Below are 9,655 nucleotides of genomic sequence, written 5' to 3'. Positions count from 1 at the left end.
TTGTAGACACACCAATCAGGTTTACAGTAAGCACTATAAAAAGGCAACAGGTAAGTTCACCTGTCTTCAACGATACTGTAAAACTGTATGAAAACTGGAAAATGTTTTGTTATGAATGTTTTGTTGAAATGTTCAGTATTGACTGACTTGAGTACATGAAAAGAAATAAATATTTTCATTAGTCTGCACAATTGGTGTCGTGGTGTTGGTGAATTTATTTTGACACTTTCTGGTTGGTTGTGTTTATGTTATGACAACAAAATAAGGTTTTTATAAGACATTGTATAGTTTTGACAAAAGTGTTCCATTTTGCAAATGATCTGAGGTGTTGTGTTACTTTGGTGTATGTTGTGCTAATTGTGTGTAGGGGTTTGAAAACTCGGGCCCTGTTTTCAAAATTGTGCTTAAGCAATTGAAAAAAACTGTAAAAGTAATTGGCAGAGAGATGTTGAAAAATTCATGGCAAACAGGAAAGCAAGATTGAAACCAAACTATATATATATATATATGTATGCATTTATTTATTTATTGTAAGCATTTTTGGTTGTGAATACAGTATTACACAGTCTGAAAAACCTATAACTTGACCTTTGGCCATGATTGGTTGGTGTTAAGTAAAGCAGTGAGTGTTTGCACATGTGAGGAGTTTGTGTGAGGCACTGATGAATTACTGTGGCATTTTGATAGGTTGTGTTTGAAAAAGTAAAATCAAGATATGTCCTGTTAGATTTGTGTGTGTTACATAGAGAATTGTGTTGTGATTTGCAAAAAGTGTTTTATGAAATTGAAAACTGAGGCGAAGGCCGAGAATTAGTGTATGGGTTTGCAGATTTGGTGTGTGGTTCTGGTGTTTGAGTGTCAGGTTTCAGAAATTGTGTGACAAGTAAGGATTTTGTGTGTAAGCAGTTGAAAAAAACTGTAATATAGCGTAAATTATTTTGTTTCAACGTTATATTTTAGTAATAAATTATGTAAATATTCAAAGGTGCTGTAAGGGATAGCATACATATATTCACAGTAGCACAACCTTATCGCTGTTATAAAACTCAATTTATTTCCCCTGAAGCATTATTTTATAATCAAATTCTCAATGTATTTCATTCTCACACAATTTAGTCTTTACAAGTAAACTCATTTTAATAGTCAGTCTGGCTATGGAAAGGTTTCTACTGCTGGATATAAGCATTTGGGTATACTTTCTACTTTCTACATGATGATGTATATCTTGAGCAAACATCTACAGTTGATCTATGTGTGAGATGGCTTTGTAGTGCTACAGCATGGGTCAACCTTGCATGTGTGTGTGTGTGGATATTATTCAGCCTTGTTTCCTTCTGTAGGCAGATTACAGGCACTTCTGGTCACGGTGGCATGGAGAAACAGATGGCTGTGTTCCAATCTCTCAGGATCCCACACTTCTGTGCCAACTCAGAAGCAGGTGTTTCAGAAAGCAGGATATGGGCTATGCCAGAGGTCCTGGTGGCCACAGGAGAGCCCTCACCAGATGGATGGGATAAAGCCGAGGTGACTGTAGCCATCATACGAGACTGACTGTGCCATGTTTACAATCATTTCAAATGACTAAAAGTGAAAAATTCACTAAACAATGTAGAAGGCCTTTCAGGCGTTTGTCAAATTTAGCCTACATTTATGCCTTTGGCAGACACTTTTATCAAAGTAAATTACCTTGCATTCAAGGTGATCATTTTATCACTTCTTGCATTTCCTTGGAATTGAGCCTGTGACCTTGGTATTGCGACATGCTTTGAGCTACAGGAATGTTTATAGTGTTAACAAACCCTTTGACTCAAGGTTGACTTTATATTGTGAAGCACTGACGAAACTTTGAATGTCTTGACAGTTTCTGTCATTATAGCCAAACACATTTAGGTTTATTCATTTGTCAGATGCTTTCATCCAAAGTAACAATTTTAAGCCTTTTTTAAGGTTTACGCAATTTAATTAATAGTAAAATTCCATCAAATTGAATAATCCTTTTTGAATATATATATATTTTTGATTGTACAAGCAATACAATACAATACCATACTGTATTTCAATTGCATCAAGTAAAATTGATGGTCCATAGCGTGCATTTACTCATCTCACTTGCACAAAAAAAAATTCAATATTCCTCACAATGAATAAAATCAGTGAAATTCAGAATCAGAATACTATGCAAACCTCCAATAACTAAATATGTTAAATAAAACATACTTTTTTTATGCATTTAATCTCACTTTATTGACCATGTACTTACTAGATCTAGATACAAAAATGACTAGATCTTTTTGTTTTTATTGGTAAAGTAAGTGTTAAACTTTTTTCTCCTGCATCCTGTTTTTGTATTCTTGTCACAATTCTGCAAGAGATAGGATTCAGATGCAAATGAGCAGACAAGGGTTTTTTATTAACAAGACTGAAAACTTGAAGCGTGAACCACAGTTCAAACAGTAGGGCTGGGCAGACGACTCATAAATAAATAAAATAAATAAATAAAAATAAGATCCCAGAAATAAAAAACTGGATTTGCAAAAGAAAACCAAGACTTCCACTTGACAGGAAAAATAAGACCTGAAGAAAATAACAAAAAATTAAATTCTAAAACAAAAGAGAACTCAAACTAGATTATAAAGCACAAGAGCAAAAGCTCTGGGACAGCTTCCTCCGCAGCGGGCTCTGGGACAGCTGGAGTCTGGACCATCTGAATCAGGTCCTCCTTGACCACTAAGCTAGGTGCCTCTTGGCTCAGCTCAACTGGCTCTGGATTGGCGGAGCGGGCTCGACTGGCTCAGGACTGGCAGGAGCGGACTCGACTGACTCTGGACTGGCAGGAGCGGACTCGACTGACTCTGGACTGGCAGGAGCGGACTCGACTGGCAGGAGCGGACTCGACTGACTCTGGACTGGCAGGAGCGGACTCGACTGACTCTGGACTGGCAGGAGCGGGCTCGGATACTGATGCAGCCGTCTCGGTCGCTCTCTTCCTTCGTTTCTTTGGAGTCAGAAGAGGATCTGGAACTTGACTCGAAGGTGGGAGAGCAGGTTGATCACTGTAAACAGACTCTGGAGGTACTGGAGCAGACTTGACAGACTCAGGGATGACTACAGAAAATTCACCAGTCTCTGGGATGACTGCAGTGGTCTTGATTGACTCTGATTGAGAAAATGTAGGAACGTCTCAGCCGACACCCGGCTGACTAGAACAGACTTGACTGGATCTGGCATGGCTGGAACTGTCATGGATGGCCCTGGGGTGACTAGACTTGACAGACTCGGGAGTGACTAGGATGGACGTGACAGACTCTGAGACAACTGGAAAGGACTTGGAATCTTCTGCAGGGATTGCATTTATTATGACTGCAACTGACTCCGTGGACTCAGAGACAGTGGTCTGGGCTGCCCTCCTCCTTCTCAGTCTACGCTTTGAGTTGGAGTCAGAGTTGGAGTTGGAGTCAGAGAAAGATCTTGAGTTTGACTCGACGAAAGAGGGATGGCAGTATGGTCACTGCAAGCTGACTCTGATGGTGTCAGTATCTGCCAGTCCTAGCGGTGATGCAGATAGTGGATGTTCCAAAAATCCAAAATTCCCAGTTGCTTCATCTCCCACTGTGGCAAGGGGTAATCCAGGCAGAGGTTAAAAGCAACCATGAGGGACGCATCGTCATACTCAAGGCCTTTAGCCATAGTCCAGAAGAACAGGGCAAAAGGCTGCACATCCAGGCCCTGCTAGCGAAGCGATAACATCCACGCTGGAGTGCCAGTCTCTCTTGGGCAGTTATAGGGGGAACTACACAGATGCTCATTGCTGGGTCCTGTGTTGGCTGGTTCGTTTTGTCACAGTTCTGCAAGAGATAGGACCCAGATGCAAATGAGCAGACAAGGGGTTTTATTAACAAGTTAGTACATTCTTCTTATCAAGAACCTTTTCCCCCCACTGTATAGGGTTCTTGAGTTGCTAATATGGTTCTTTGGAGACTGACTACAGTCTTGATTTTAGGTTCTGAATTGGTTCTCTATTAGTTCTTCTAAGAAAGGGTTTCAGACACCAGGAGGTGCTTGAGTTTCTGCAAAAAAATGTTTTACAAAATGCAGTTTTTAGGGCTGTCAAAGTTAACATGTTAACTAAAGATATTCATTAAATATTTAACACATTGCTTTATATCATATGTATGATATAACATTTTATTGCTATTATTTTATTTTATTGACAACCCTATTTACAACAGTAAGACATAACCCCATTTGTTTAATTTTGTCAATAAAATATTTCTTATATAAGTCTTTATCTTTATAAATATTTTTCCTTGTATTGTACAAACTATTCCAGGTCCCGGGGAGTCAGCAGGACAGTAAGCAGTGAAAAACTTAGCAGCAGCTTTGATGTTATCAAAATTTCAGTTTGATATGAAATTTAATGATTTTAACTAACCTTAAGTTAGCAGTAAATGAGAGAGAGAGACTTATTGGTTGCTTAAACAGTCCTCTTTGTTGTCTGAGGATGTGCTTCAGTCGCCACGGTAACTCTCTCAACTGCCACCCAGAATTCAAAAAATACAGCTGAACTGTTCAGTGCAAACTCATTATAATACATTCAAATAATTTAAATTAAAACATTTGTATACTACATGTACAGGACATAGAAATATGCAGATAAAAAATTATATATATACAAATAATTTAATATTTTTGTGACCCAAACTATATGTAGCGTGGTCACACTCACAATATGTTCAAGAATGGTTTGTGTTAACCGTCAGTGGAGTTACTTTCTCCTCGTCATAGTCACACTTTGGTTTGTTTTCTGGGAGCTTTAATGGCACTATGCTCTGTAAATCATATTTATTGGAGAGAAGATAAAAAACAGAAAAAAATCACTTTAATTTAATTGAAAATGTGTTGGGAATATATGCTGTAAAATCTGTCAACATAATACAAGCCCATATTTCAATAATTTGCTTTGCTATTAGAACAATAACAATATAGGCCTACAAGCCCATTATTTATTTTTTGAGGGAAAACACACATCACAGTATTTTTCTCACACAATGGGTCCTTTACTGAAAATGAATAGTTGCCTTTTATATTCCTCGCAATGGAATCCATATATTTGGGGGACCTTGGCATCAAAAAGTTCGAAACCCCCCTGTTCTTTACAATAAAATACAATACAATACTTTATTGTCCCCTTAGGGAAATTTTAGAGCTCCAGATTGTTAGATTGTTTAATAATAATAACTAAAAAGAATCATTTAAGACATCAAATTGTCAAACCATTTAAAAAAATCTAAATAAAATGTCTGTATTTAAGAATGAAGAGTTATAAGTAGCAGAACAGTGGAGCACTCTTGATCACTTTTGCCGGTTCCATCAACAGAAAGACGAAAATGTTTGTAAATCTGATGGGAATAAACTTCCAATATGCTCATGTATAGACATTTGACTAGAATATGGTTGAGTCCATTGCAGCTTATTCCAGTCAATATCCGCTCACTTAGACCCTTTTAAGGTTTTTTTTTTTTTTTTTAACAGTTTAATAATAGCAGACAATCGGTAGAGGTGTTCTAACTAGAAAAAATCTGACTTTCTACCTATGTGACTCAAAGCGGTCTTGGGTTCTCCTCACTAGTCTCTTAATGAAGTCATGTGGGCTGATTATCTTTTCTTTTTTGCGGTATGCGTCTCTAATTGCTAATTTGTTCAGATGACATATTTAAATGTCAATCAGGCACCACAGATCAGTGAAAGTCTAATTATGCAGATTTAGTTAACATGCTGTAATTATAGGAGTGAATGGACAAATTAAGAGGGAATTTAATTGGTTTCTCTTAATGGAACCATCTCTCTGGCATTATCTGCATGTCTTCAACCATATTTCAGCACCATAAAGCCACTGCGGTACAATCTTTTTAATCATTTAAATGAAAGTTGTCATCCAAAACAACCATTACATTAAAATAGCAAGAACACTGTATGTGAAATCTGTAAGCGATTGTGATGGATATTAAAACTAAACAGGACTCAAAGTACACAATTGTATATTTACACCTATTAAATATTAGTGTTTACTGACTAGTGCAAATACTTTCAAATAATAAACAAGAACATGATGTAAAGTTATTGATTAAGTGCATTGTAGATACATTACTATTTTTAATATTTATAAGTCTTTATCTTTATAAGTCTCTTATACTCATCAAGCCTGCATTAATTTAATCAAAAATACAGAAAAAACAGTAATATGGTGTAATATTATTGCAATTTAAAAATTTTATTTACTTTAAAATATAATTTATTTATGTAATGCAAAGTATTTTCATCAGCTATTCCTCCAGTCTTCACTGTCACATGATCCAGCAGAAATCATTCATGCTGATTTATCAATGTTGAAAACGGCTGTGCTGCTTGATATATTTTTTAATAACCTGTTATATTTTTTTTCCAGGTTCTTTGGTGAATAAAATGTTAAAAAGAACAGCATTGATTTAAAATAGAAATCTTTTGTAACAATATAATACCGTTCAAAAGTTTGGGGTCAGTATTTTTTTTCTTTCTTTTTTTTTTGAAAGAAAATAATACTTTTATTAAGTGTAAAGATTTATATTGTTAGAATATATTTCTATTTTGAATAAATGCTGTTCTTTTAAAAATGTTGTAATAATATTTCACAATATTTAAGTTATTTCTGATCAAATAACTGCAGGCTTGATGAGCATAAGAGACTTACATTACACAAAAACATTAAAAATAGTAATGTTCCCAAACTTTTGAGCGGTTATATAGCATATGCAATGTTAGCATAACACATAGATCTTTTCTGATGTTTTGATTCTGTTTCTGCCTCTGCAAGGAGAGATGAACCATAAATGTCAAAAACTGTGATGATATGCATTCAAATACATCTGCCTGCCAAGTCGAATTCAGTATTTACAGCTGACGAAGCGTGTCTTAATTTGTTCATATAAAGTGTTGGCAACTCAGATCTGGAATTCCAGCAGTTCAGCATTACTTAATATAATCTTGAAATAAAAAACAACATTTCCCACTTTACATTGACAAGAATGTTATAAAGAGAACAGAATATGAATAAGAGAGCAAGGCACAGCTTTAGACTCAAACCTGTAGCGCCCACATGTGCACTAAACCACTGCATCATCACATTTGAATATTCATAAAACAAGCCTGTCTTAGGAATATTGATTAGGTGACAACATTTGCCAGTCCTAATTGATTTGTTGACAAGTTAGATTAGCACTTATGATTGCAATGTTTTTCTCTAAAAGAAAACTATACTCATTATTGTCTAAAATACGTGTGGTGGAAATACAGTACTTAGAATATTGATGTATTTAAGGTATTGCATGTTTGTCATGTTTCCCTGACTGGCACATGAGTTCATTCTAAAACTACTCCTATAGTGCTGGCATGTGCTGATGAAGGTTACGGTGTGATCAGATCTCCTCTCTCTCAGCCGTGATGCTTACAGTAAGAGCAGAGCTCAAGTGACACACACTCATCTATTCCAGGAAACTCTCTTATTAAAATCAGAGTGTGTTTCAGGACATCAAAGATCTGATGTCATGACTGTTCACGTGTCTCAAAGAAATGTAATTTGTGTTATGTGTCGTATAGCTAATGTAACGTTTGTTGTTTTACCGTTCCATGAGCTTAAAGTCAATATGAAACAAAATGTACACTGTACAAAAAATTCCCGTTAAATTTAGGGTAAAAAAATGGCAGCTGCGGTTGCCAGAAATTTACTGTAAAAAATACGGTAGCAACATTTTAGGTTTTACAGACTTAAATTTACAGTAAAATTTAATTAATTGATATAACGTTAATTTACAGACCTAAGTACTCATATCTGTTTTGTACCATTGTAATACACTGACAACTACAAATCACAGAGGTGATGAAAGTCACATGATGAATCAAAGCTCATCACAAGCAGCTTTTACACATGAAGTTAGCATTAGTATAAGCTGCACAGTGTCATTCACACAAACACTAAATACCATCATGGTGACACACATGAAATTTAAAAAATGCAAAAAACATTAATTTACAGTTTTTTTCAGTCGCTAACAAGCGTTTGTCCAACCAGTGTTCACATTTTCAAAACTCTAAACACAATTAGCACAGCATCAGTCTTTTGTGGCCATACCATTCACATATTTCTTGTCGTTTTCACACAATATGCAGTCATTGAACACATTTCCATAATGCTTACATTTTCTTAACAGACAAGCTATACCTCCCAACAAAATTATAGAGTGTTTTTGTAGTATTTACAAATGTTAACACACAACATCCCACAACAGCAAAAACAATATTCCAAACCTTAGATACAGTATGGACTGCATTTATTTACCATTTACATGAAACTTTTACCATTTTTGTAAATTTCATGATTTTAGCAAAATGTGATTTTGATTGCTAGCAAAATGTGTTGCTTTTGAACAATGTCATGAAGAAACAAGCTTTTCGAGTCCATATGCATCTTCCTTGAGTAATGATGCTGAAAATTCAGCTTTTCATCACAGGAATACTGTAAATTACATTTTACACATGACATACATATTTTTGAAAAGAAATCAGTTATTTCAAATTGTACTACGTAATATTTTACAATATGAAAGTTTTTTTAAAAAAACCTCTGCTTCTGCAATGATATCAGTTCAAAAACAATATATCAGTGAGAGAGTCAAGGAGCTACAACGACAATATGTCCAGATATAGTGTACTGTATATTCAATTCAATGTCCAGTTCTATAAGCTTTGCACTTTGCAAGTAGGTAACCTACACAGTAATATGTTACAGTACAGTATAGTATACAGTGATGATATGATTTACATAAACTTTGTTTTGAGAGTTATGGAATTGGAGGCCAACCAGGCCCCTCATGAATTCATATACATAGATGAGGCAGGATTCAATCTGGCCAAAAGGTGTCGACCTGGACAAAATGTAATGTTTTTGCTGTTGTTTTTTTGTTCAGAATGCTCTTGTGTGTTTCATGGATATTTTTCTACTGTACCTCCTGTAGTAAACAGTAAAGGAATAAAAACTGATTTGCTTTTTACTGGAATGTTTTTGAATGTGAACAGTACTGTACATGTGGACATACAGTTCCCAACCAAGAAATTTAGTGTAAAACGGTGGATTGCATGTTTTGCATGCAGATACCTGTAAAACTGAAACATAAAAGTCTATGCAGTTTTAGTAATGTCAACAATAGCCAGTATTTTGAAACCTGGTGTACTTTGATTGACTGCATGTACCTTGTGAAGTGAAAACAAGTGTTATTCTTTGACAGAATAATTTCATTTTGAGTCAGATTTCCAGTGTTTTGGTAAAGTTAGTGTGTGCACAGAGAAACATGTGTTCTGTTTTGAAATGAAGAGTTAGTGTATATTTAACAAAATGTGTTTTTGAGAAGACAATTAACCATTTGGCCAATTGTGTTTTGTAGGTGTGAGTCTGTGTTAAGAGTTTAGAAAAATTATCTGAAGTATGGGTAAGCGCTTGTTAGCGATTGAAAAAAACTGTAACAGCATTAAATGTAACATAAACCCTAATGTATAGTACATAACTTATTAGAAAAAACTAAGAAAAACTATGAAGAAACAGTTATTTCAGCAAAAATACATCAAA

This window comes from Squalius cephalus (genome assembly GCF_949319135.1).
Source record: "Squalius cephalus genome assembly, chromosome: 4".
Taxonomy (NCBI): domain Eukaryota; kingdom Metazoa; phylum Chordata; class Actinopteri; order Cypriniformes; family Leuciscidae; genus Squalius; species Squalius cephalus.
This window is presented reverse-complemented; position numbering follows the sequence as displayed.